Below are 27,513 nucleotides of genomic sequence, written 5' to 3'. Positions count from 1 at the left end.
CCTCAGGGCTATTCAGCTTAGTGATAGATATACTATTTGTCTTTAAAGGTAGCTAAAAATAACAGAAATAATGAAATCATTTCCAAACACTATCAAAGTGTCATATATCCTTCTACCAGTGTGAATGTTCCTCAAATGCTTTTGCCCGATCTCTGCATTAAACCCCCAAACCTTTGCCCCTGCTGGTCCGTGTAATATCTTCCACTTTTTACGTTTTCATTGTTTACAGGTTAGGGGCTTTAGATGTGTGCTACCACCACCGGTTGTCTGATATTGGAACTTACTTTCTATTGCCAATTCCAAACTATTTAAGCTCCCTAAATGCACTTGACAGAAACAGTATATGAAAAAAGACTGAGGTTACCGTGGTACAAAGCTCCAGAACTGTCTTTTCTTGTTCCACACCAGTTAAAGTCTTGCTCACTACATCCTAGTTAGTGTTCTGGTTGCCTTGTCAGTCCTGATCCTCTCTACTACCAAGCCTGATCCTTAGTTGTATCCTCATCAAACTGTATTTGTCATGCCTCAATGTTGGCTAGTCAGCTGCCACATCTTTCAGGCTACCTCTATAGGTTTTGTGGTGGTAGAGCAGGTCCATTGTATTAGATAGTACTGGCAGGGCCGGATTTACCATAAGGCACTGTAGGCACATGCCTACAGGCGCCTGATGGAAAGGTGGCTCAATCCCCTCCCTAAGCACCTCTCTTCCTCCTTCCCTGTGCAGGGTCCTGATGACTAAGAGGTTATTCACCTTGCTCTAAGCATTCCACTGACGAGATCTCCCTTCAGTCAGGGGAACCACCAGATACTTAATACTGAGGTTCTTTTAGCTACCTAATACTTGGGGGCACCTCTAGCTTTTTAATATTGAGGGTACTTATAGCTACCTAATACTAAGGGGCACCTGTAGATACCTATGAAAGGCAAGGGAAGTAAGGGAGGAGTGATAGCTGAGCCAGCCAGCACAGTTGTGGTGCGGTTCGGTGGGGGTTTGTAGGTTCATGGAGGGCAAAGTCTAAGGTGCCAGAACATATGTGCCTATAGGCTCTTGTGAGGTAAGTCCAGGCCTGAGTACTGGGTTATACTGGACAGCATGAATATCAGTGATGTTCAGCTGGTGTCCCTGAGCATATTATTTTCTTAGCTGCTACATAAAGAGGAACTGTAATAAAGCATTGAACTGCATCCCAAACAATAGCTGATACCCCCTTTCTCATGAAAAATCTTTTACTTTTCTCAAACGAATCATCAGGAGGCTCTGTATGGCTGATATTTTGGTGAAACCCCTCCCACAGTGTGATGTCAGGGGCATTGCCATGACAGTTACTGTCTGTGAAAATTGTTGCATTATGGGAAATAAAGGCTGTTTCCAACTACCAAGCAATCAATATCTCCCTCTCTGCATAGAACTCTCAGTAAATGAACATTCGGGGTGAGTAAAGATTTTATAACGGGCAAACACTGACTAATGAATTTGTAAGCGAATACTGTAAAACATTTTTTTTATTTATTATATCATTTTCAATACAGTTCCTCTTTATGTCAGGAGAAAATACAATTTTAACACCATTTTCTTCCCTTTCACAACTACTACTATATGAACCGAGAATAAATGCAATACAAAGCTGCCACCGATGCTAGGAGTTACTATGACATTGTTAGCCATCGTATATACAGTATGTGATATCATAGTTATGGATAACTAATGTAGCTCACACAGTACATGACCAAAAGCATATACAGTGTACATATAAAGTTGTCAATTTGTGCTATTCATATTGCTTAATCAAGCTAGTCATCCACCTGATCCCTAGAATAAGATTATTAAAAATGATTGGTTTTCCAGTGACAACATGTTAAATAGGGAATTTTGCAATATATCAAGCTGGTATTCTTATTATGTCTACATAATTTAAAAAAAAATATTTTAGAAAGCATCCACACATTCTGTTTTGCTGCACAAATAAATATTTTACAAACATGCTAGAAAAACAAAGGCAATACAGATAATATACAGTTGTACAGCACACTCCTGTACTATGTATACATAGGACTAAAGGTAATAGCAATAACAGGAGACAGGAAGAAAATTGGACCTGCTCATGTAAGCAGTCTAAAGGTGGCCCTACACTTACTGATTTGCAGCAGATTCAACCATCAGATAGCTTTCTGTCAGATGCCTGTCAAGTCGAATCTGACAAGAATCTATCTGATGTATGCCACACACTAGGAACAAATTTCCAATGGATTTCAGAATTAAATCTATTGGAAATCTATCTAAATGCATTATTGCTCCATTAGATGCAATGCAACTCTATGGGCCATGGATCTGCTACCAGCAGCAGATCGACTTAGATCTTCCATCCTGTCAGATAGATCAAATCCATCGAAATCGATCATAATTTGAAAGAATCGATCAATGGCTGAAATTGACCAGTGTATGGACCCCTTAAGGGCTAGGGCCCACTTGCGTGCTTTTGGCCTAATCAGCTGTCACTTTCAGGCTACCTCTACAGCATTTTTGGATCACGGACAAACAATGACGCTTCCAAAAAGCACTTTGCCACAGCAAATTTATTGAGACGGGCCCATTTAAACGATTGCAATCAGTGCAAATTGCAATCGCTTTGCCTGAAGCATTTTGGAAGCGATTGCACTCAAATACAATGCTGGGTACACACGTTGAGATTTCCCGCTCGATTCGCGGGATCGAACGGTTCGATTCGATTATTTCAAACATGCTCGATTGGATTTCGATCGTTTTTTTCATGTTAAGTATGCAAAATCAACGGCAAAAACGATCGAAAGCCAATCGAGCATGTTTGAAATAATCGAATCGAACCGCGAATCGAGCGGAAAATCTCAACGCGTGTACCCAGCATAAAGGTTACAAGCATTGCAACATCTCTTTTGAATTGGTTTAAAAAAGCAATTTTGCAGAGGGGGGGGGGGGGGATGTTAAATAAAGCTTAATATATATTGGTGTTTCAATGTCCAGCTTCTATCTTGCGGGCCTCCTCCCTAGCACAAGAGGTTACAGAAGCTTCTCTGATTGGAGCTAGAGAAGCCCTATGGCCTCTTGTGCTGGGGGAAGGGCCACGGGTGGGAGCCTGACATTGGGACACTTTGTAAATGCAATAAACTTAATTCCCACAGGAAACTTCAAATTAATCGGGAGCGCTGAACAGTTGCTAAACGCTCAGGAATGCCAGCACCAATCACTTCCCAGTGGGTCCCTAGCATAAAGGTTAGTAGACCATTGTCTCCCAAAGCTACCCATAATGATTATCTCATGGTGCAGTTTTGTAATCATCTGACTTCTAAACATCAGACAAGGCAATCCATCTTGGCGCATCATGCAAGAAGGAGCCAGCAGGAATTAGACTTTCGGACAAGGAAATCCTGAATTGTGTAGTTCGCTTAATAGGATAATGGATGAATACAAGAGGTAAGGGGCCATACTAGAATATCTCAGATGCTGTTTTTGTAAGTCACAGAACAGGCCTAAGATAGCTATGATGCAAGCTAAGTGGGTCGTCTTTTTATCATTAGTTTTGATTTTTTTCAACTGCAGTATCAAAATTTTACATAATTTTTAATTACTTGGTGATGAAAGTTGCTGACATTCAGAACCATGTCTAGATGTGATCATCAGACTGCTGTATGTTAAAACAAGACTCACTAGAGTTCCGCCCACTCCACCTCACCCTAAGTGCCTGGCCCGCCTCTCTCCCTAGCAGCAGCAGCACGAGTTGTTTACTGCGTGCTTGCGGTGCGGCGCCGCCTCTAACTCTGCCCTGAAGGCAGCATGACTCTCCCGGCCGGCGCCGGATGTCTGAGGGGAAAGCACCGTCACTGACTGTCTGCGTGCCCCCCTGCTGAGCCCACCTTAGCCAGCCCTGCATGTGTTCCCCTCTCTCCCCGGCAGTGGCCCCGCAAACATGTGGCTGCAGCCTCCTGCATTAACTCAGAGACGAGTGCAGGCAGCCTAGGAGGTAAGCCAAGCCATACTAAAGTTGTAATCATGATGCTTGCTGGCTTCATATATTAAAAAAAAAAAAAAAAAAAAAAAAAAAAAGTGGACCTGAACTCTAATATAGAACAGAAGGAAAACATGTATCGTGATTTAGCCTGTTTTATTCCCCCTCATTTGTTACTAATCGCAAGTTGTAATTTGATCCTCCCCATGTCACCTGACTGCCATGCCACAGCAAATAAGCTCATTAGATAGCACAGGATGGTAACAATATGCTTTCATGAAAGCAGGAAGTAGAAAAGTGCAGTTATTTTAAGAGTTGTATCAGCTGTAACAAAGAAATGTTTTTGTTTAAAGTGTACTAGAGACGAGCAGCGTGTTTGGTACAATACTTACCTGAGGCTTCCTTAAACACCGTTAGGGCTGCTCCTCCCTTACCATCTCCCTGGGTGACTCTAGTCAAGCGTAATTGTCCCTGAAAGCCTGGTCGAGTCGCGCTCTGTCACACATGTGCGGCCCGCCCAGGCACGTTCCCGTCCCTGGGAGCAATCTGCGCCTGGCCGAGCCGCTCTTGTGCTATTCCAGCGTTACTCGGCCAGGCTTTCCGGGACAATGGCAGGTGACAGGAGTCACCCAGGGTGATGGCAAGAGACGAGCAGCCCTAACGGGGCTTGGGGGGGGGGGGGGGGTGCCACATGTTTTCTCGCTTAGAGTGACAAAATGGCTAGAGGCGCCCCTGTACATTCCCATTACTTCACTATATCTACAGCAAATATCACCATCTGTGGTTGATAATGTTTTTAAGCAAAAGATTTGTCACACAGCTGGGAATGTATAGCTAAGATCATATATATTCTATGAGATACGGCAAAGCCCAAATCTGGGGATTTTAAATATTTGTGTCCTTGCCACAAACCAGATGTGACAATTTCTGGTGGGGGATCAGTTGCACTAGACAATTTACTTGCAGTGTGTCTTTCATAAAGTATTTCTACTGTGACATTGAAAGCGGTCTAGCACTTGATTTAATCTTCTAAACATGCATTTCCTGTATGTGGACAAGTATTTGACATTCTATTTGCCCCTTTAATAAACCAGCCTGTCAGACAAATGTGTAAAGGCAGGAAGTAGGGAGGACTTATACATTTAAGGCAAACATATAGTCTTTTTGGCCTTATTCCAGTAAGTGAAATGTATACTTCCCTAGACCACCAAGAATGATTACCATACATGCTACTTTTTTTTTACACACACACACATACATATACATATACACACATATACACACACACACAAATATACATTTACACACATACACATGCGCGCATATCACACACACACACGCGCGCGCATATGCCACACACACAGACACACACATATATACATATACACACATACTCGGTACACACACACATATATGTACATATACACACATGTGCACGCATATGCCACACACACCTGCGCGCACACATATGCCATACACACACACACAGACATATATACATATACACACACACACACACATATATACACACACACTGTACACACACACACACACACTGTACACACACACTCTGTACACACACACACACACACACACACACACACATATATACATATACACACACACACACACACACACACACACATATATACACACACACACACACACACACACACACACGCGTAGTGGTTGGCGCTCTCGCCTTGCAGCGTTGGGTCCCTGGTTCAAATCCTAGCCAGGTCAACACCTGCAAGGAGTTAGTATGTTCTCCCTGTGTCTGCGTGGGTTTCCTCCGGCACTCCGGTTTCCTCCCACATCTTAAAAACATACAGCTAAGTTAATTGGCTTTTCCCTAAATTGGCCCTAGATTACAGTAAATACACTACACAATACATACAACTATGTTAGGGATTAGATTTTGAGCTCCTCTGAGGGACAGTTAGTGACAAGACTATATTCTCTGATGTCGGCGCTATATAAATACTAAATAATAATAATAATACAGTAAAGTTCCCCTTTAATCCCAAAGGCATACAACCTGTTTTGAAGTTTGAGTCGCACACTTCCAATGATCATGAAGCTTGTGGACTCATTCCAGCTTAGCGATTCAAAATGTATAAAAGTCAGATTAGTGCCTCCAGGCACACGTATGCAGCATTTTTAAAAGAAAGAAAGAAAGTCATCAATAACGGCTTGCATATTCCTCTCACTTCAGTTTTCAACCTTAACCATTAACCTAACTCTTCAAATTAACCTTTAACACTTAACTCTGACTTTCACTTTAACCTTAACATAAATCCTTTAAAAATAACCCTCAACATTTAACCTGGTTCCTAGAATGTACTCTTTGTTTTCCATTAAAATTCTTGCTAAACTCTTACATAACTCGAACTGTTAATCAGAACACCAGTCTCTTTTTCTTTTTAAGTTCATCTGTCTATTTTTTTTAAAGTTTTTATGTACGGGAAGAGTTGTGTGTGCTTTGCATTTTAATCAGGTACAAGCATTGTTCACGTGAAACTATGTAAAATATAGGCATTAGGGGTCTTATGATTTCTAACAACTAATACTCAAGCATTCAACTGATCGTGCAAAATGGGGACAAACTACACCAAAATTGTGTTGTACTCCCACAAGTAGAATGTCAATAATGTAGTCTACTACTCTACACTGCCGATAGAGACAGCATAACTCTGGAGCCTCCTGCGCCCAAATTGTGAATTAACCCGACGGGGAAACGCTGATTCCCGACGATAAAATGCGTCGGGATGCGTCGTACCGCAACGCATCGAAACGCAGCGTTGGGTGTGAAAGGTAAGATGAAAATCTATGGACTTTCCTTTTAACTTGGTTAACGCAAAGTATAGACTTTGCGTTAAAACGCTAAAAAAGGGCTCTGGTGTGAAAGAGTCCTCATGGTAATTGTAGGAAACATTATAAAATCAAATGGGAGTGGCAATGGGCTCACGGTTTGCACCGCAGTATGCAAATCTCTTCATGGCAAAGATTGGAGAAGAATACCTGAATACTTGTCATATAAAACCCATGGCCTACTTCCGTTTTATCGATGACATCTTGATCATCTGGTCTGCAAGTGAGGAGGATCTTATCCAATTTCACAGGAACTTCAATGCCTTCCATCCTACAATCAAACTGAAATTGAGCTACTCTCACAGGGAGATTAACTTTCTTGACACCACCATATACATCAGAGAGAACAGCTTACAAACGTCCATGTACCGCAAACCGACAGATTGTCCCACATACCTCAGGTATGACAGTTTCCACCCCAAACATATAAAGAATTCCATAATTTACAGCCAGGCAATAAGATGCAATCGGATCTGTTCTGACAAGGATGACAAAGACAAACACCTGGATTACCTGAAGAAGAATTTCATAAAACAGGGATACAATCCTCTAATGGCTGAGACCCAAATCAAGAAAGCTAACAACATCCCTAGGACTCAGCTCCTGGAGTACAAGCAGAACCAGGAAGAGAGCCGTGTCCCACTGGTAGTAACCTACAACCCATGCCTGGAAATCTTAAGAAAGATTGCAAAAGAACTTCATCCTGTTCTACACAAGGATCAGAGACTGAAAAAGATATTCCCTGAACCTCCCCTCCTAGCGTTCCGACAGCCACCCAATCTTAAGCAGTTGATAGTGAGGAGTGCCTTAAATAGGCAAGAACAGAATGGAACATTCCCCTGCCGAGGGAAAACGTGTGGGACCTGTAAACACATCCATTCCACTGACAGGATACTAATACCAGGTACACAACAGGAATACAAAGTACAAGGCACCTTTTCCTGTGACTCATCTAATGTGGTATACGTGATCATGTGTGCAAAATGCCCCAAAGGAATTTATGTGGGAGAAACAAGTCAACCACTGCGTGATCGCATGACACACCACAGATCCACTATTAACAGCAGGAAAAAGGATATTACAAAATATACTGATCTCCCAATACCAACACACTTTTGTTTACCTGGACACAGTTTAAGCGATTTTCGCGTCACTGTATTATTGGGCGGCTTCAAATCGCGAAACATGAGACTAACACAAGAAACTAAGTTTATACATTGGTTCAAAACTGTAGAAGATGGTTTGAACAAGGACTCTAACTTCTTGTGCTGGTACGATGGGTTTTAAATGCCACAATTCTTTTAATTTTAATTTTTTCTATCTTTTCATTCATTTTTGTGCCATATGCTGTGTAAGATGGAATTCACTGTCACTATTCATTTTATTTGCTTTCAGGTGCTGGCTTTAAATGCCACAATTCTCTTATGGCCCATACTCACGAGGGACTTTTGTCGCCTCAACACGCGGCGCGCGCGTGTTGCGGCGACAGGTCGCCCGTGAGTATGGGTCGTCGCACGCGCGCGCACCCCGAACTGTCGCCCGCCGCTCTTGTCGCCATGCGATTGAAAGTTTCAATCGCATGGCAACAGTCGCTGCCGCACCTCCGCCGCAACTGTCGCTAGTCCGCGTGAGTCCGCGGACTAGCGACAGCAACCTCCATAGAGGTGAATGAAGCTTCCGGCGGGGGGAGGAGGAACGTCGGCGACAGCTTCCGTCTCGCCGCTGGTCCCTCTTCCGCGTGTGTACGCGGAGGGACCTGGAGAGAAGCTGTCGCCGGCCTGTAGCTAGCACGCTCACGTGTGCTGGCGACAGGCCACTTCTGCAGCCCGTGAGTACAGGCCATAAGGCTTATAATTAATGGTGCGTGTAACCAGGCCTGTTACCATTTGAATTCGGAATTTACGATGTCTCTTCATCACTAGAGTCTGCTTTATGTCATGTTGAGGATTCTATTGATCTTATCAATTTAGATTGGATGCCTGGGAAAGCCTCCTCAGTAACAGTTAAGGCATCTAATTACATTTATGTTTGCTAAAGAATGTTTCTCCTCTGTATGTCAGTGTATATAAGCTGTGTTTTTCAGTTTTGGTCAGGAACCAGTCCGACGAAGGCTTTTTATAAGTCGAAAGCTCACTGTTTATCCATCTCTAAGTTAGCCAATAAATGGTATCATCCTGATTCAAAACTTCTTGATTATAAAATCAGTAAGCGTGTCCCTGTTGTCATTTACCAAATTCACTGTGCTTTATCACTAAACAACCAACACAAACAACTACAATATTTCATGCCTGCCTCCTGCTGAACCGCAGCTCACCATCCGTCCTCCTCTCTCCAATGAACAGGGCAGGCTGCTCAGCTGCAGCCAGGCAGCGTAAGTGTAAAGTGATCATTTCTCGAGCTGTCACCAGAAACAAGCATTAAAAGATATTATAGACAATTATTCAGTATCTGTGAGGGCCCTAAGTGGGAGAGGCACAAACAGCAACCAAACACATATCAGTTCACTGTAATTGCACCAGTCAAATAACTTTTTTATTGGCTATCAAAACTTACTACATTTTGATAATGATCTCAACCTTCTGTACAACCGTTGTCTCTGTATTGGTTCTAAGTGAAGAATCAATACATACACCATATATTACAATTCCCACAGTCCACAATTTGTGTGGCCTTGAGGTTTGTATCTAGAAGGGAAAAAGCAATAATTCTGTCAGACTGCGACTTTGTCAAAACATTTAATATTTAAAAAGCTAAACACAGGAAAACCACATCTCATTAACCTATAAAATGCGGACAAGGTCAGACACTCCTAACACAACTTGGTCAATATAACAAAGGCTTTCTCCAGTGACAGTTTACTCTACAGTTAACCCTTCCTCTGGGAGACCAATCTGTGCTTGGTTACCCTTTACTGTGAGAGAGGTGATGTGAAACCTGCAGCAGAGCTACACAAGTGTCTGTTCAATGTCCACTGTCACATTCCCACCACAATCTGTTTAAATCAAAGCTAAATGAGCAGCCAGAGAGATATCTTACAGGGATACAAATGTGTCTGAACTCTTCATTTAAGACTAAGTTTCCCATATGTACACAAGAGGTTCAGTCTTATTCTACTGTGCAAGAACATATGCTACACTGAAGCTCATCTAGAGATAAGCACATTTCTAAAATCAGCCATATGATGATTCCCATATTAACTTTAACAGATGAATCTTGTGACATAAATTTACATAATATTTTCGCATTGTCGTGCATCGTTTTTTTGTACACAGAAATGTATATTGCAAAATGTATTGGAGTGATACCAGGGATTTAACTACAATTCGAGGGGTCCACCAGTAAAACTTTGATGGAGACCCAAACCGTCCTACCCCTTCCAATCCCCCATGGAATCCCCCACTGGCCGGTGAGTCTATTTGCTTGGGTCATATAGTAAGTGTAGCCACTATGATTCCCGCCTCCCATAACAACTGTGGCCATAATAATGCCTTCTTGGGGGGTGAGGGGGTGAGTCCTGTATCTGAGTGAGGGAGGCAGTGAGTAGTTACCGCCTTCCTACACCCCCCTCCCTTCCTGTGTCTGATAGTAGTTAAGCCCCATTATACACAAACTCACGAACAATTACATATGCATGTAACTGCAAGATTAATGGGAACAACTATCTTAACGCACAAAATGCCATGTTGGAGTGTGCATGAGATCACATTTTTGTATGTCATGCTAAACTTCCAGAGAAAAATAAACACACAGCAGCAGCTTAGTAAATTAATACCTATGCCATTGGAATGTGACCATTTTCAAAAATCTGTATAAATTTGTGATTTTGGAGCTTATTTATAAAAGACCATTAAAATGACTGGGCTTGATTCACGAAGACAAATAGCATGCCTTACCAGAGTTAACACACTCTTGATCAGTGTTAACACGCCTTATCAGAGTAGCATAGCATGCACTACGAACTGATGTCTGTTAACTGGCAAAGACGAGAGCTCCACTGGTCCTGCCCTGAGCCCCTGCGGGTCCAATCACTTTAAAGGACATTATCCCCACACTTTGATTGGCCCAATAGGCTGCCTGTCACTTGACAGGAAACTTGACAGGCAGCCTATTGGGTCAATCAAAGTGTGATTGGACCCGCAGGGGCACAGGGCAGGACGAGTGGAGCTCTCGTCATTGCCAATTAGCAGGCATAAGTCCGTAGCGCTTGCTATGCTACTCTGATAAGGTGTGTTAACTCTGATAAGACATGCTATTTGTCTTTGTGAATCAAGCCCACTGTGAGCACACAGCACATGTCAATTTTACCAGTATTTACGCCACTGATGTAGCATCCTTTGCGCAAGTAGTGCAACTCGCGTGACCTACTGTAGGTAATACACTCTAGTGAATATGCCCCTTTGTGTGTTTTTGCAAGTACAATACACATGGGGCTTGATTCACAAAGCCGTGATAACTCTTATCACGGTCGCGCTAGCATTATAGCGTGCATAATGTTTTTTTTGCTAGCATTTTGCGCGCGCTATAACACGTGTAATGTTTTCGCATGAAATTTTGCATTTGCGCGTGAAAATTAGTGTTTTTGCGTCAAACCAGCAGCGACTTTGTGCGCAAATTAGCGTTTGCACGCGAAAAACGTTATGCGTGCTATAACGCTAGCGTGACCGTTATAAGAGTTATCACGGCTTTGTGAATCAAGCCCATTTTGTGCTGTGCACAAAGCCTAAAGAGAGCACATTTCTGGTTAACCACAACCTAACCTTATTCTCTCAGCAGTGGCCAATTTATTGCACACATTTTCCACATTATTTCGTTTTTACTCTATTCTGGAAATCATGTTTTGCAACACAAATGGAAAACTCAGCTTTGGATATGTGAAAGTGTTAGAGCCGGTTACTACATTTTTAACACCTATGTTACACATGACTGCAATTGCACAGCTTCCAAGTCACTGGCTTTTTGGCAGGCCTCACTATTATATGACATGCCCCAGGCCAGGTATGCTGGATCCCTTAAAACTTTAGTTCACTCTCAAAGAATATTCATTGTTAGTAAAAGTGAGTTGGGACAATGCCCTTACTTTTCATATTTGATACAGTTCAAGGGAAATTCACATTGGAAAAATCTGCATTGCGACTCAGGATCTCAGACACAGTGAGGTGGGTGTTCTCAGCTAAACATAAATGCTCTCTGTTGAGCACACACCCACCACACCTATCCCCTCACCATGCTGCTTACATATTAATTCTCTGTCATTACAAGACTAAACTGAACTGCAGAGCTGGCCACAAAGAGTTAATCTCATACAAAGGAAAGAGGTGGGTAGAGTCACCTGATCTGTGCTGACGGGGAAAAACTGCCCCCCCCCCCCCATATGGGTGATAATGAAACAGAGGAAGGAGTTAGGAAGGACAGCAGGAAAACATCCTTCAGTCTAGTAAACTTGAACTGTCTTCTCAACAAGTTACTGTATAAGTTATTTATAGCATTGCAAAACACTGTGCATTAATTCAAATTCAAATTTACTATCACATGCATTTAAGAAGTAGGAGGTTGTACTAGAGCTTTAAAATGGAACTGAATCATCTTAAAAGAAATTATCTAGCAGTAAGGCTACATGACAGTAGCCTAAGACCTCTTTTCCACGAGCAGTTGAACTGTGTGCTTAAAGGGAACCTAAACTGAGAGGGATATGGATGTTTCCTTTTCAACAATAACAGTTGCCTGGCAGTCCTGCTGGTCTATTTGGCTGCAGAAGTGGCTGAATCACACACCTGAAACAAGCATGCAGGCAATCCAGTCTGACTTCAGTCAGAGCACCTGATCAGCATGCTTGTTGAGGAGCTGTGGCTAAAAGTATCAGAGACACAGGATCAGCAGGAGAGTCAGGCAACTGGTATTATTTTAAATCCATATCCTTCTCAGTTTAGGTTCCCTTTAACAAGCAGTTATCAGGCAGCAGTGAGCAGTTACCAGGCAGCAGCAAACACTTGTGAGAGTCTGTGAGGCATTTCACTTACCGTACTTTTCGCCCTATAAGACGCAGTTTTTTCTCCCCAAAAAAATGGAGACAAAAAGTCCCTGCGTCTTATATGGCAAAGGCAGGGAATCCCCGACTTACGGACGCCCGCCGCTACAAACCGCCGACCCGCCGTCATCGGGGATTCCCTGCCTTGCCTGTGTTCCTCTGTGGCTGCGTTCCCCCTTGCCCCCGCTTGTCTGTACCCCCCTCCCTCCTGTGTGTTGCCGGGTCCCCCCCATGTAATAGCGGCAGCGAGCAGCGCTGTGAGTCCCCACCCCAACACCCCCCCTCGCGCTTGTATGTACCCCCCTCCTGTCCCCCAACCCCCCCCCCCCGTGTATGAAGCGGCAACGGGCAGCAACTTACCTCCATCTTGTCCGCGGCAATTGAAGAAGACATCCTGCTCCTGTGGGCGGCTTCCTCTAGTGCCGGCTTCTAATGACGCGCCATACAGAGGAGGCACTTGGAGGAGGAGGAGGACACATAGGGCTGAGAGGGGGACACTTGGGGGGGGGGGACAAGAGGACACTTAGAGGGGGACTGGAGGACACATGGACATGACAGGGCGACATATGGGGTAAAAGCAGGACACCTGGGGGTGACAGGGGGGCACTTAGAGGGGGAAAGGAAGACACTTAGAGGGGGACAGGAGGACACATGGACATGAAAAGACAACACATGGGGAGAAAGCAGGACATCTGGGGGTGACAGGGGGACATTTAGAGGGGGACAGGAGGACACATGGACATGACAGAAGGACACATGGGGAGAAAGCAGGACACCTGGGGGTACAGCACTGACACCTGGGGGTACAGCACTGACACCTGGGGGTGACAGGAGGACACTTGGGGGAGACATGGGGACACAGGAGGGCACCATTTGGGGGAGGTCATGTACAAGACGCTCCTGAAATATGGACGCACCAGGTTTAGTTTATATTTTTTTCCCCTGGTTTTTGCCCTCTAAACCTGGGTGCGTCTTATATTCCGGAGCGTCTTATACGGCGCGAAATATGGTATATTCTACATAAAACAATAAATAAAAATGTCCTGCTTCTCACAAGGTCTTTAGCATTTTTGATTCTAAATTGGGAGTTGAAGGAACCATCATGATCATCTTAGAGAGGCCAATCCATACATAAATAAACATGCATTCCCTCAAAGTAACATTTGGTGTACAATGAAGAAAATGCACATATGTGCTTATATTCTAGTAAGGTCTACTATATATAGCCTTGCCATGTATTTATTTTTAAATGCACAGTATATTTATTTAACTAATGCATTTTATGCTATCAAGCAACAAACTTCTTCTGAAAGCCATTAGCAGGATCTTTTCATCTTGGCAAAGTGGGCTGGGGAATTTTAATCTTTTTTTTCAGTTTCATAAACATGTGTGTTGGTACTGTATATTTTAGACATGCATTTGTTTGAGAGTTTTTATAGGTCTGCCTATGGGAAGTTTAATGTATCTAAACACAGACACACTCATGATGCAAGCCTCATACCGTGAGTAAAAAATATTTACCAGCATTTTCACACTGAATGCTGCTCTACTCTGCTGGTAAACTTTAGTTCAAATCTAAAACTGGAACTGTCAAGGGTTACGGCACCCATGTGCCTGTCTGGTCAAGCACACATACAGTACCACTGGGATAATTTATGGAAAGGTTGTATACTGTAAAGTATTGTTTGCCAGGTAGGCAGCAGTTGCCTATGATGTGGTCTTCTGCCTGTGGCACAGTTGGTTTGAGCCACTCTCCATGTGCTTTTTACTATGTCCTCTGCTGTTGGGCCTCCTTAGGCTTCCTCAGCTGCAACTGCTGCTCCTGCAGTTCCTATGGGTCCCACCCATTGATCTTGCATTTTTTCTCCTCCTACTACTTCTCCTGTGTCCTCCTCTGGCTCTGCACTAAAGGTTTCTCTTTTGGCAGATACTTTCTGTGTGGAATATGGCACGGTTAAGTCCACAACAACCATAGAGGAAGTGCAGTACATACAATATGCTCCATATAAGGGCACCAGAGTCTAGGCCCTATATTCAATTGACTTTTTCTCCTGGGTTTCCTCCTAGGTGATATTGTCCCAGCTAGGGCCTGATTCATTAAGCTTGCACTGCTATAGCAAGTTCCTTTTGAAAGTACCGACCGCTCCTTTAATGTGATGGAGATGTGAAGTAGTGCAGCCACTACTAGTAAAGGATTTGCAGCTTACACCTGATTGGCCCAATAGGCTGCCTGTCATGCAGCCCATACTACTTTCAGTGAGCCCGCCTGAACCACCAACAGAGCCAATAGCAGTGCGGTACTAGATACTGGTGGCTCTGGATTGGCAATGGTCCTGTGTGTATATAAGTGACAGGATCATTGCCCAATCCAGAGCTGCCAGTATCTAGTACCGCACTGCTATTGGCCCCAATGGTGGTTCAGGCGGGCATACTGAAAAGCCAGTATCTAGTACCGCACTGCTATTGGCCCCGATGGTGGTTCAGGTGGGCATACTGAAAATAGTATGGGTGGGCTGCCTGACAGGCAGCCTATTGGACTAATCAGGTGTAAGCTGCAAATCCTTTACTAGTAGTGGCTGCACTACTTCACATCTCCGCCACATTAAAAGAGTGTATAGCTACTTTTAAAAGAAGCGCACGTAACTTAGGAGCGCACGCTACGCCGACTTAATTTAGCTCAAACTGGTGTCATTAAGCTTGTGCGCTATAGCAGCGCAGCTTAATGAATCAGGCCCCCTGTCAATAAAATGCCTTGTAAGCAACCAGCAAGTAAGAAAACACTCAGAATAATTTCAACTACCTAATTTTTGTACATTTTACAATGTCCAGCAGTCATACAAAGGTGTAAGCAGAAGATGGCTCACTATAGCTAAACAATTCGGACCCCACATCCCAAAAACATACAGATAAGTTAGTTGGTTTACTGCTAAATTGGACCTAGACTGAACAACATATGGTAGGGATTAGATTGCGAGCCTGAGGGACAAAACTATATATACTCTGTAAAGCCCTAGAGAAGATGTCAGCACTATATACATTCTAAATAATAATAACAACACTGTGGTTATAGAGCCTAACTACCTAATCCATATCGTTATTTTCCTCAGTTAAACCTGTATCTCAGACATTTATGGCACAATTTAAACAAGCATATGATTATATGCACAGCAGCATTTTCATCAGATCATATGCATATATGTAATATAGAAATATATATAGTTAGTAGATAGTTTCCGCTTTTTTATTTTTTTTAGTTCAAAGTTCCCTGTGTGCTCACTGCAAGTAAGATCATTTCCCCTTCTGAAATTGTGCTGAACTAATGATGACTGCATAATAGCAAACATCCTATAACTTCAGTCTTCCTCATCTTAAGTGTTCAAGAACATTAACAAAACATGTTTTTCCTCATTGTCTTCCTTCTTTAATCTTTTTATGGAATAACGTGTGTTATAATTAGAAAGATCTCTCTAAAATGTTAATCATTGATACACCTCTAGTCATGTAATCTTAAATATACATTCTTCCCATGTTTGGGATACAGCATAGCAACCAATCAGCATCTCTGCCTGGACAATAATCCACGAATCATATGATCAGTGATTACAGACTGAAGTACTGAAGGAACTGTAATCACTCAAGTCTACGATGTTGCTTTCTGGAATTTTAATTCACTCTGAGTGTAGAGATTAAGTTAAACATAATCCAAGTTCATGAGAACCGACATGACATTCATAATTTGTTGCAGAGTGACACAGCAGCTTCCTTGATGGGCATAATAAGACCTGTTCCTCTCTTAAAAGTCAACTGAAATGAGAAGGATATGGAGGCTGACATATGTATTTCCTTTTAACTGATTCGGGACCACAGCATGTTAAAACTGTGCCTCCCTTGTGGCTGCCTATACCAGCTGCTCCCATGCATGGGATGTGATCAATCGTGCCTGCAGGCACAGAACTAGACTGTATAAAGACAGTTGAGCTCTGTACCTCAGTCAGGAGCCAATTTTATTGGCCCATCACAGTAATCAGTAAGTGAAAAAAAGAAAAAAAGGCTCTAGTCCTCTAAGGTAGAGTGACCAGACGTCCCGGATTGCCCCGGACGCATCCCGGATTTGGGGTCCGCTGTCCCAGGCAGCATGAGGTCCCGGGAAACGTCCCGCTTTCAGCAGCGGGACGTCCCGGCCTCGGGACCCTGGCCACTGTATTGCATAAACTGGCTGCGGCGTCCGTCTATAGACGCCGTGCCAGTTCATTGCCTGCAGCCCCGCTCCAGCCTCCTTAGTCTTCTGGTGTTTTGACACCGGCAGGCGAGCAGGGCTACGGCAAGATGGCTGCCGAAGCCCTGTACTGGAGACTATTTGTGTCTCCAGTACAGGGCTTCGGGCACCATCTTGCCGTAGCCCTGTCAGCGCGGAACTCTGCAGGAGGAGGAAGGTGGTCCCGGGAGCAGCGCGCCAGAGGCCGGAGACTTCTTCCAGGTGAGTAAATGCTTTTTCCAGGTGAAATGTGCTCCCATTGCGTTTTTTTTCTGGTGAAATGTTTGCCCGCATTGCGTTTTTTTTCTGGTGAAATGTTTGCCCGCATTGCGTTTATTTTCTGGTGAAATGTTTGCCCGCATTGCGTTTATTTTCTGGTGAAATGTTTGCCCGCATTGCGTTTATTTTCTGGTGAAATGTTTGCCCGCATTGCGTTTTTTTTTCTGGTGAAATGTTTGCCCGCATTGCGTTTATTTTCTGGTGAAATGTTTGCCCGCATTGCGCTTATTTTCTGGTGAAATGTTTGCCCGCATTGCGTTTTTTTTCTGGTGAAATGTTTGCCTGCATTGCGTTTATTTTCTGGTGAAATGTTTGCCCGCATTGCGTTTATTTTGTACTGACATGTTTGCCCGCATTGCGTTTATTTTGTACTGACATATTGCCCGCATTGTGTTTATTTTGTACTGACATGTTGCCCGCATTGCATTTATTTTGTACTGACATGTTTGCCTGCATTGCGTTTATTTTGTACTGACATGTCTGCCCGCATTGTGTTTATTTTGTACTGACATGTTTGCCCGCATTGTGTTTATTTTGTACTGACATGTTTGCCCACATTGCATTTATTTTGTACTGACATGTTGCCCACATTGCGTTTATTTTGTACTGACATGTTGCCCGCATTGCATTTATTTTATACTGACATGTTTCCCGCATTGCGTTTATTTTGTGCTGACATGTTGCCCATTGCGTTTATTTTCTGGTGTCCGGGGTAACTGTTACTGCATTTATTATTTAATGGCCATAGATGGCTATGTTTGCTGCTTTGTGGTTACGGTATACTATAAGCATCACACAGTTTCTGCACACCCATGATGCAAAGTCTCGTTTGACTACATCATGGCGTAAACACTGCTTTCTTATGCCTCGCTGTTAGATCATTACGTTAGCTCCGCCCACACAATGTCATGGCCACGGCCATTTTTCACCGCGGCGCGCGCGGGGAATGAGGAGTGCGCAGTGACGAAGACTCGGGGGGGGGGGGGCAGCCCCCCCCCCCCCCCCCCCCGTCACTGAGCGCTCCTCAGTCCCCCCCACTTTTCGCCACGCCCATGTCCCCCCCGTCCCAGGTTGGACCCACAAAAATCTGGTCACTCTATGTAAGGACCAGAGCCTGTGGCCCAAAATGAGTGTAACATACCAGTGCAATAGTAATGTTTGAATCACACACCTGAAACAAGCATGTGGTAAATGCAGTCAAGCATCTGATATGCATGCTTGTTCCATGACTAAAAGTATTAGAAGCTGAGGATCAGCAGGGTAGTCAGGTAATTTGCATTGTATTAAAGAAAATAAATATGACAGCCTCCATATCCCTCACGCTTCAGTTGTCTTTTAGGGCCTACTTCACATGGGAGGCTGAAGGTGAATTCACTACCTGTCAGTTTCTCCTGTGCGTCGGCCGTGTGCTTGAGACGGCTACCATAATGAGTCACGTGCGAGTGTGCAGCCACGCCCATGCTCAGACGTGAGATTTCACATTTTTGCCACTGCGTAACCCCACCACTTTTCAAACACCGACAAACGATGGGTTTTAAAATGCTGCCATTTGGGCTGCATTAAACTGCAGCTAAACATTGCTCGTATTTCACAGGTGGGAGAATAATGTGCCCAACAATTGCACAGCTTAGCTGTCCATCTGAAAGTAGTGGTCAGTTCCACCTCTCCCAGGACTAACCTCACCATCTTTCCTCTTCTGCGGTCTCATGGTTTGTAAACGTTTCCCTAAAATGCATAGCATCTCAAGGTTTTTGTAAAGTGAAAAATGTTTTTGAAATTAACTGTTTGGGTCATCAACCAACAGTTAAGTCCATCACTACTTTTTTAATATTTGTTTTTTTAATATATTTTAGGACTTGTTGGCACCTCTGTTACACTACTGGTCACATTAAAAGTTTTGACTTATTAGAGGAGACCTGTAAGCCCCAGGTTCCAGGACTCCCAGGCAGGGCCGTGCAGAGGGTCCTTAAGTGGGGGGTGCTCAAATTTAAAAAAGGGGCCTGGCAATACTTTGCCCCGCATGACCCCCCTCCTCGTTTCTGGCTAGGGGGGTATTGATTGTCATGCTGCTGAATGCAGATGATGGGTGCCATGTGGGTTCTGGATGTAAGTACTGGGTGTCATGTGGGTTCTGGCTATGGTTGGGTATCGAGTGTCATGCCGGTGTTGATTGCAAGAACTTAGTGTCATGTAAGATCTGGGTGCATGTGCTGGATGTCAGGTGGGTGCTGGGTGCAGGTACCGGGTGTGACATGGGTGCGAATACTTGGCGCCATGCCTGTACTGGGTGCTGGCTATGGGTGGGCTTTGGGCATCACATGGGTTTTGAATGCTGGTACTTTGGGTGCGGTTACGGGTTAAGTGAATACTTGGTGCAGATAGTTGGTGCCATGTGGAAGCTGTGTGCAGGTGTGAGTACTTGGTGCAATTTTAGGACTGGGTGCAGATACTTGGTGTCATGTGAGTGCGAGTACTGGGTGCCAGCTATGAGGGGAAGGGGTGGCTGATGGTAAAAGTAGAGGTCAGTGTGGGTGCTGCAGGAAGGGGCAGGGCCATGCAGAGGATCCTCAAGGGTGTGGTGCTCAAATTTGAAATCGATAAATCGTGCTAAATTGTGTATGTAATACCCCCTCTCCATAAAGCATAAGGCAGTCTTATCCCCCGCCCCTGCCCCCCCCCCCCCCCCACACACACACACACCTTTATAGCAGTAACAGGCAGACTGTGTGTCTCCTTCCAACTCTTTTGGTGCTACCACCCTCAAATCAGCAGTGATAGGTGCCCACTGTTAGTGGGTTAGAGTGGGCACAGTGGAGCACACTGTAGAGGCACAGACTTACCTTTCATTACCTCTGTCCCTTTTAATCAGCACCCAAGCCTCTTTTCAGGCAAAGAAGTGGTTACCAATATGCAGTGGTTGCTAAGCATTAGTAGATGCAAAACTGCAGTAAGTACCAAGGTGCAGTGGGTGCCCAGATGCAGTGGATGGTAAGACGCAAAGGTTCACTTTGTGGTAAGTTGCAGTGGGTGCCGAGATGCCAACGTAAAGTCTGTGTCAAGCTGCTTTGGGTACCAAGCGTCCAGTTTGTATTGGGTGTTTAGTTGCAGTGGGTGCTATGCAGTATTGGGTGCTGAATGAGTAGCAGATGATGATAAACAATAGTGGGTGCCATGTGAGTGCTAATTGGTACAGGGAGCCATGTGAGTGTTGGACATGAGTGAGTAGGGAGTGCCATGTGTGGTCTTTATGTGTGCCATGGGAGAGTACTGTGTCTCATATGGGTTCGGACCAAGGATTGGTACTGGATGCTATTTGGGTGCTGGCCATGGACGGGTACTAGGTGCATATAATGGCTTTGGAACTTGGTGACGTGTGAGTACTGTGCCATGTGGGTGTTGATTATGGGGGTATGTGGGTCTTAGGTGAAAATACTGAGTGCCAAGTGGGTACTGGGAGTGAGTGCATGTTGACATATGGGTGATGGGTGCTGGCTAGTGGGATATTTTTGTCATGTGGGTGCTAAAGGCAGATGCTGGGTGCCATGTGGGTTCTGGGTGCTGACACAGGGTGTCATGTGGATTCTGGCTGTATATCAACCATCATGTAGGTGTTGATTGCAGGTACTCAGTCCCTTTTGAGTTCTGGGTGCAAGTACTGGATGTCATATGTGAGTGCTTGGTGTGGGTGCTGGGCAGCAAGTGGAGGCTTAGTGCAACTGGAACTACTGCAGATGAAAAATGTGGGTGTTGGGTGCAGGTACTGGGTATCACATAGGTGCAAATACTTGGTGCCATGCCTGCACTGGGTGCTAGCTCTGGGTGGGTGTTGTGTGTCACGTGGGTTCTGAGTGCAGGTACATCGGGTGCTAGTACTGGTTATGTGAGTGGGTGCCATGTGGAGGCTGTGTGCAGGTGTGAGTAGTGAGTGACATGTCAGAGCTGGGTGCAAGTACTGTGCCATGTAGGTGTGAGTACTGGGTGCCAGCTATAGGGTGAAGGGGTGCAGGTATTGGGTCGGTGTCATGGGGCTATTTTATGCAAGTACTAAGTGCCATATTGAGGGGGAAGGGTAGGCCACTGTGGGTGCTGGGAGAAGTCAGTGTGGTTACTGGAGGAGGGAGTGGATGCTGGGTGTTGGGAGAAGCCACTGTGGGCGCTGGCAATGGGAGAGGTCACTGTAGGTGCTGCTTTTGGGATGGGAGGTCCCTGTGGGTGCTGCAGGGGACAGGAGGGTAGCCACTGGGGGAGGGAAAAATCACTGTGGGTGCTGGGGGAGGGATAGGTCAGTGTGGGTCCTAGGTGGAGGGAGAGATCACTGTGGGTGCTAGGTGGAGGGAGAGATCACTGTGAGTGCTGGGGGAGGGAGAGGTTACTATGGGTCCCAGGTGGAGAAAAAGGTCACTGTGGGTGCTAGGTGGAGGGAGAGGTCACTGTGGGTGCTAGATGGAGGGAGAGGTCACTGTGGGTGCTGGGTAAGAGAGAGGTCACTGTGGGTGCTAGGTGGAGGGAGAGGTCTCTGTGGGTGCTAGGTGGAGGGAGAGGTCACTGTGGGTGCTAGGGGAGGGAGAGGTCACTGTGGGTACTGGGAAGGGAGAGGTCAGTATGGGTCCTAGGTGGAGGGAGAGGTCACTGTGAGTGCTAGGGGAGGGAGTGGTCACTCGGTACTAGGTGGAGGGAGAGGTCACTATGGGTGCTGGGGGAGGTAGAGGTCAGTATGGGTCCTAGGTGGAGGGAGAGGTCAGTATGGCACACTAGGATTCCTGTCTGGGCCTCTTCACTTGAAAGTGTCCCAGGCGGGGGTGGAGCTTCCCGCGGGTGGACGGGGCTTATCGCGGTCAGGGGCGGGGCTTATTTTCCCCAGCGAGAGGGGCCTTTTTTGAAGATTTTAAAAAGGGCGGTACCTGGGCACCCAGAGCACCCCCCTGTGCACGTGCCTGCTCCCAGGACACTCCCATTAGTTATGCACACATGCACATCACAGATGCTCTCGTTTTCTAAAATTCAAAATAAACACAGAATTATTTTGACAGGAATATGTATTTTTATCCACATTAGGCTTGATTATTCATCGTGTTTAGTACTAAACCAATACTACACTAATTATTTTTATCTGGAAACATTACAAATAAAATTTCCCTTTTTTTGCATTAGGGGAATGTACAGTTTCTCTTTAGCATTTTTTGTTCTTTTGTTGTGTTTATCAATATAAATACAGCAATATAATATTTCAATATAGCAATATAGTGCCCTGGTTGGTTTGAATCCCAGCCAGGGCACTATCTTGCATGGAGTTTGTATGTTTTCTCCATGTCTGTGTGGGCCCTCCCACATCCCAAAAATATACAGATAAGTTGGATTCCCCGAAATTGGCCCTAGACTATGATACATACACTACACGATACATAGAGAGACATATGACTATGGCAGGGATAAGATTGTGAGTCCCTCGGAGGGACAGTTAGTGACAGGACAATATGCGCTGCGGAAAATGTTGGCACTATATAAATACTAAATAATAATAAAAAGGACACTAATGAATTGTGTGTACATAGCTTAAAGCCTGGTATACACATACAACTTTAAATAAGCAATTTGTGGAATACTAAATAAAGACTGTAATTAACTCTCGTAGTACATGGCCAATCAACATTGTATGTGTGTAGGCATCGATTTGTGGCCAATTTCGATGGATTTGTTCTATCTGACAGGATGTAAGATCTAGGTTGATTTGCTGTTGGTAGCAGATCCATGGCCCATAGAGTTGCATTGGATCTAATGGTCCAATAATGCATTTAGATTGATTTCCAATAGATTTAATTCTGAAATCTATTGGAAATCTGTTCCTAGTGTGTGGCATACATCAGATAGATTCCTGTCAGATTCGACTTGACAGGCATCTGACAGAAATCTATCTGATGGTCAAATCACCACCTTAAAGGTGCCCATACACTCGTCAGATTGGCAGCAGATAGATAAGAAATGCATCTGATGATCTATCTGATGCGTTTTTAGAACATTTTTTACCAGGAAAGAATTCCAATAGATTTAAGTTTTAAATCTATTGGAATTCGATCTGATGCCATTTTTTTGCCATCAGATTTCCATTAAGGCCAATGCAAAATGATAAGCAATCTCATCAGATCGACCTAGATTTTCCACCCTGCCAGTTCGATGGAAAACCATCGAAATCGGCCATCGATCGGTCGATTGGCCAACCGATTTGCAATCGATCAATCGATTTGGATCGATCGATCGGCCAGAAAATCGGCTGAGTGTATGGGCTCCTTAAGACTTGGTGCCTAAGAACTAAAACCTATTGTTCTCTGTGGAGCTTAATCTTTACTGCACTGTAAATAAAGCAAATGCATATAGGAATACAAACAAATAGAGGTATCTGTAGAAAGAGAATATACAGTATATAAATATATTAAATCATAGCTTTTAATACAATATCCAGTAACTTAGAAGAATTATACAATAAACTACATAGATAATTCAGATGCTAAAAGTCATGATCCATACAGTTTATGAGGCCTCTTGCACTGTACACATCGGGACTTTGTGCATATGTGAGTTATTGATGTATTTTATTGTATGAAGTTTACAAGAGAATGTATTTTATTATATTATGTTTTAATGTACTTTGGCTCTGCAGAAACCCCTATTCCTTGTATTTGTATTTGCTTTATGTTCAGGGGAGAGCATACCTCTAACTACCTTTACCTATATTTCCAAAAGATTTCTCTTGTACAGCTTCCCAGTCAAACCAGCAGATAGAAATGTTCAAAAAAGTCCTCCGCACGCCTTCCATGCAGTAAAACCAGATGCATTTTATTGAATAAGAATAGAAATAGCAAAACATCGGACAGCATGCAAGCTGATAGAGCTCTAAACAAATACATTTTTCTCATTCCTGATATGCAATGTTTTTCTAATTAAAAATGAAAAATACTTAAATCAATTTCAACTATATTGATTCAAAAAAGAAAAAGCGCACTATGCATTTCCTTTAGAACAAAGATTTACAAAGGGTAATTTTAAAGCAAAGCTAAAGGGGAAAAAAATATTTTTATATATTATGATATAATGAATTGTATGTGTAGTACGGATAACGAATAGAACATTAGTAGCAAAGAAAGGAGACTCATTTTCAGTTATATAGCTTATATAGCTTTTTATGACATTGCATCATTCTGTCAAATTTGCAGTTTAGAAACCACACTCTGTCCTTCGAACTATGAAACAAAGTTTAAGTGCTTCAGAAAACAGGACTGTATGTGACCCAGTGGGCTGAATAGCTCAGAGAAGCTCTTTTGCATAGATAACAACTGAAGTTTTTTTTTCCTCTTCCTGTACTGGAAAACAATGAGACTCTCTTCTTTGCTACTAATATTCTATTTCTTAACTGTACTGTAATTAATTATCTCACAAGTGTATTTTCGCTTCAGGTTACTTTAAAGACAACCTGAACTGAAAATAAAGTCAAAATAACCATACACAGATCATACTTACCTCCTGTGTGGTCTACTCCTCAATCTCTTTCTCCTCTCCTGCTTCCCATTTGTCCGCTGTGAGCAATGGAATTCTCCGTCCTTCATTTTAAAAGTGGCTATTACCCCATAACAGCTTCCTGGTCAGCACACTGTTAAACTGTAATATCGCCCACTTGAGCCATAGGGAAATATGGACATTACCTTGCACATTCAGTTGTAACTGACAGCTGCTGATATATAACCGACAGCAACTGGTATATTTCAATTCAGACAAAATCTTGTCAGAACTGTAAGGGATCACTGTAAGGCCCGGTTCACATTAGCGTTCGCTATCCGGATTTTCCGGATCTGATCCGGACCGCATACTGTACAAACGGAACGTACGTTCCGCATAGCAATGCAAAGGCTATGCGGACGTTCACATACGTACGTTCCATACAGTACGGAGCCGGATCGGATCCGGACTCTTTTCCAACATGCGCTATTTTTTGTGTCCGGATCTCCGGCCCACGCATCCTGACCGGAGCCTGACCTGAGCCTGACAGCACCATCAGGAACACAGAAACCAATGGGAAACGGAAGGCACAGAACACACTGCCTACAAAAACCTGACGTTCTACCCCACTTCCTATGCGTATCCAAGCGGCCATTTCGGATGGGGACACATGGGCCAAGCATGTCTGGAGTGGAGCAGCAGTGACAGACGTGCTGGAGCTGTTTGGCAGAATATCGGAGGTGGAGGTGATGCCTACAGCGGAGGAACCTGATTGTACATTTGCACCAGGTGCACCTTCTGCTGACCCCAACATTTTTTTATTTATATTTAACTATTTTTTGCCCACGGATCCGGATGGCAGCCTGATGCATGCCTGATACAAACGGACCGGATCCGGATCGGAACCGTACGGTTCTGATCAGGATCAGGTCAGGATCCGATCAGGATCCGGTCCGTTTACTTGCCAAAACGCAAGTGTGAACGGGGCCTAAGAAGAAAATGGTGAGCTTCTGAGAGGAACTGACGGTGAGGTTAGTATGGAATATTCATTTGCAGCTACACAATGTGTTTATTTTAAATAATTGTACTGCTTCATGTTCCCTTTAAGTGAATGGCTTGTCAAGCTCAACCGCTGACATTTAACCAACATCATCTCTGACCCCATAAACAAACTTCATCAGGAAACAGTTTTACTATCTCTTTAATGCTGTTCTTAATTTACTACCACCTCCTAGCATTTGGACCAGATACTTCAAGATAAATGATGCTAGCAAGGCCCTCATTTACAGCATTTATGGTGGCTGCATGCATAAGTCTATTGGGGTAAGACACCTACAGCCACAGACACTACATTCCTAGAATAATTTTATGAGCCCCTAAAGCTACAGAAAAAAAAATACAATGGAGCGAGATTGTTGAAAGTAGGACAAAGACGTGTTTCAGCAAGTGATCCTGCTTTAAGAAATGCTCAGTTTTCTTCATAATTTAGCCTGGAATACACCTGCCTGGACAAAATTGCATTTTTTGATGTTACAGAGATCATTTTCAAATTTTGCGGGACTTCAGAGGGAAAAGTTGTTTCAGGACAGTCCTGAAATGTAAATGTTTATGAAGTAAATGTTGACATACTTAAAAAGGAGAAATATTTTGCCAAGTCAAAGCGTGTAAGTGGAGTGAAGACAATGTAGTTACAGAGATTCCTTAGTGTGGCATAAAATTGACATTTTAATCTACTCCTAATACATTAAGCAGAATAAACTTTGAATAGGCTTACTACAGTCAAAGGGCTATATTATTTTTACTGTATCTAAACACACGCAAGTAATACAGAAAACATATTTTACTATTGTAACATATGATGCTTACCAGGGTATTAAGCCATTAAACTGAAATTATTTTTTTAAAAGCTCATCTCACTACCTGTGCTCTGGATTCTATTCCCTCTTATCTTATTCCCCAGCACTCCTCTTCCTTCATCCCTGCTTTAACCTCTATTTTTGAATCTTTCCATCTCAACAGCAACTGGCTTCTCTCTTTGCTTCCAAACTGCTGGAACGACACATCTACTCGGAACTATCTGACTTCCTATCTGCTAACTCCTTGTTAGAAGCCCTCCAGTCTGGCTTCCAATCTTACCATTCCACTGAAACAGTCCTCATCAAAGTTGCAAACAACCTTAGTTGCCAAATCCAAAGGCCAATTTACTGTACTAATACTCCTTGACCTTTCCTTTGCCTTTGACACTGTGGATCACACTCTCCTTCTCCAGGCACACTCGTCACTGGGTGTCAAGGGCCTGGCACATTCTTGGATTGGTTCCTCCCTGTCCATTGTACGACCTCTTCTCTTCTCCATCTATAGATACTAAATAATAACAATAATAATAATAATAATAATATTAATTGCAATCCTACTGGTGTAGAAATCCCACTGGTGTAGAGAACAAGCAATCATTACGGACTTTAATTTTTTGTATAATTTTTTCAGCCTCGGAATTTGGAGTTTGGTTTCTGGATCGAATTGGAAAATTCAAGTCTTCTTGACCATCGTGCAAACATTTTTGCCACTGTGTGCCTGTGTACAGCTCATACATTATCCTCAATAAACGTACTTCA

General features: G+C 43.7%; 1 protein-coding gene and 1 long non-coding RNA gene across 6 annotated transcripts in view; one reads left to right on the top strand and one right to left on the bottom strand.

Moving 5' to 3' along the window:
• The window catches only part of COL4A6 (collagen type IV alpha 6 chain), a 422,653-nt gene that overhangs the window by 228,644 nt on the left and 166,496 nt on the right, over positions 1-27,513 (bottom strand). The gene's annotated exons all lie outside the window — the stretch shown is intronic.
• LOC137529135 (uncharacterized) lies at positions 1,340-27,513 on the top strand. Its single transcript, XR_011023589.1, has 4 exons — positions 1,340-1,432; positions 3,157-3,247; positions 3,332-3,448; positions 27,386-27,513. It is a non-coding gene; the product is annotated as an uncharacterized lncRNA (long non-coding RNA).

Source organism: Hyperolius riggenbachi, chromosome 8, assembly GCF_040937935.1.
Source record: "Hyperolius riggenbachi isolate aHypRig1 chromosome 8, aHypRig1.pri, whole genome shotgun sequence".
NCBI classification, from domain to species: Eukaryota; Metazoa; Chordata; class Amphibia; order Anura; family Hyperoliidae; genus Hyperolius; species Hyperolius riggenbachi.
This window is presented reverse-complemented; position numbering and strand designations above follow the sequence as displayed.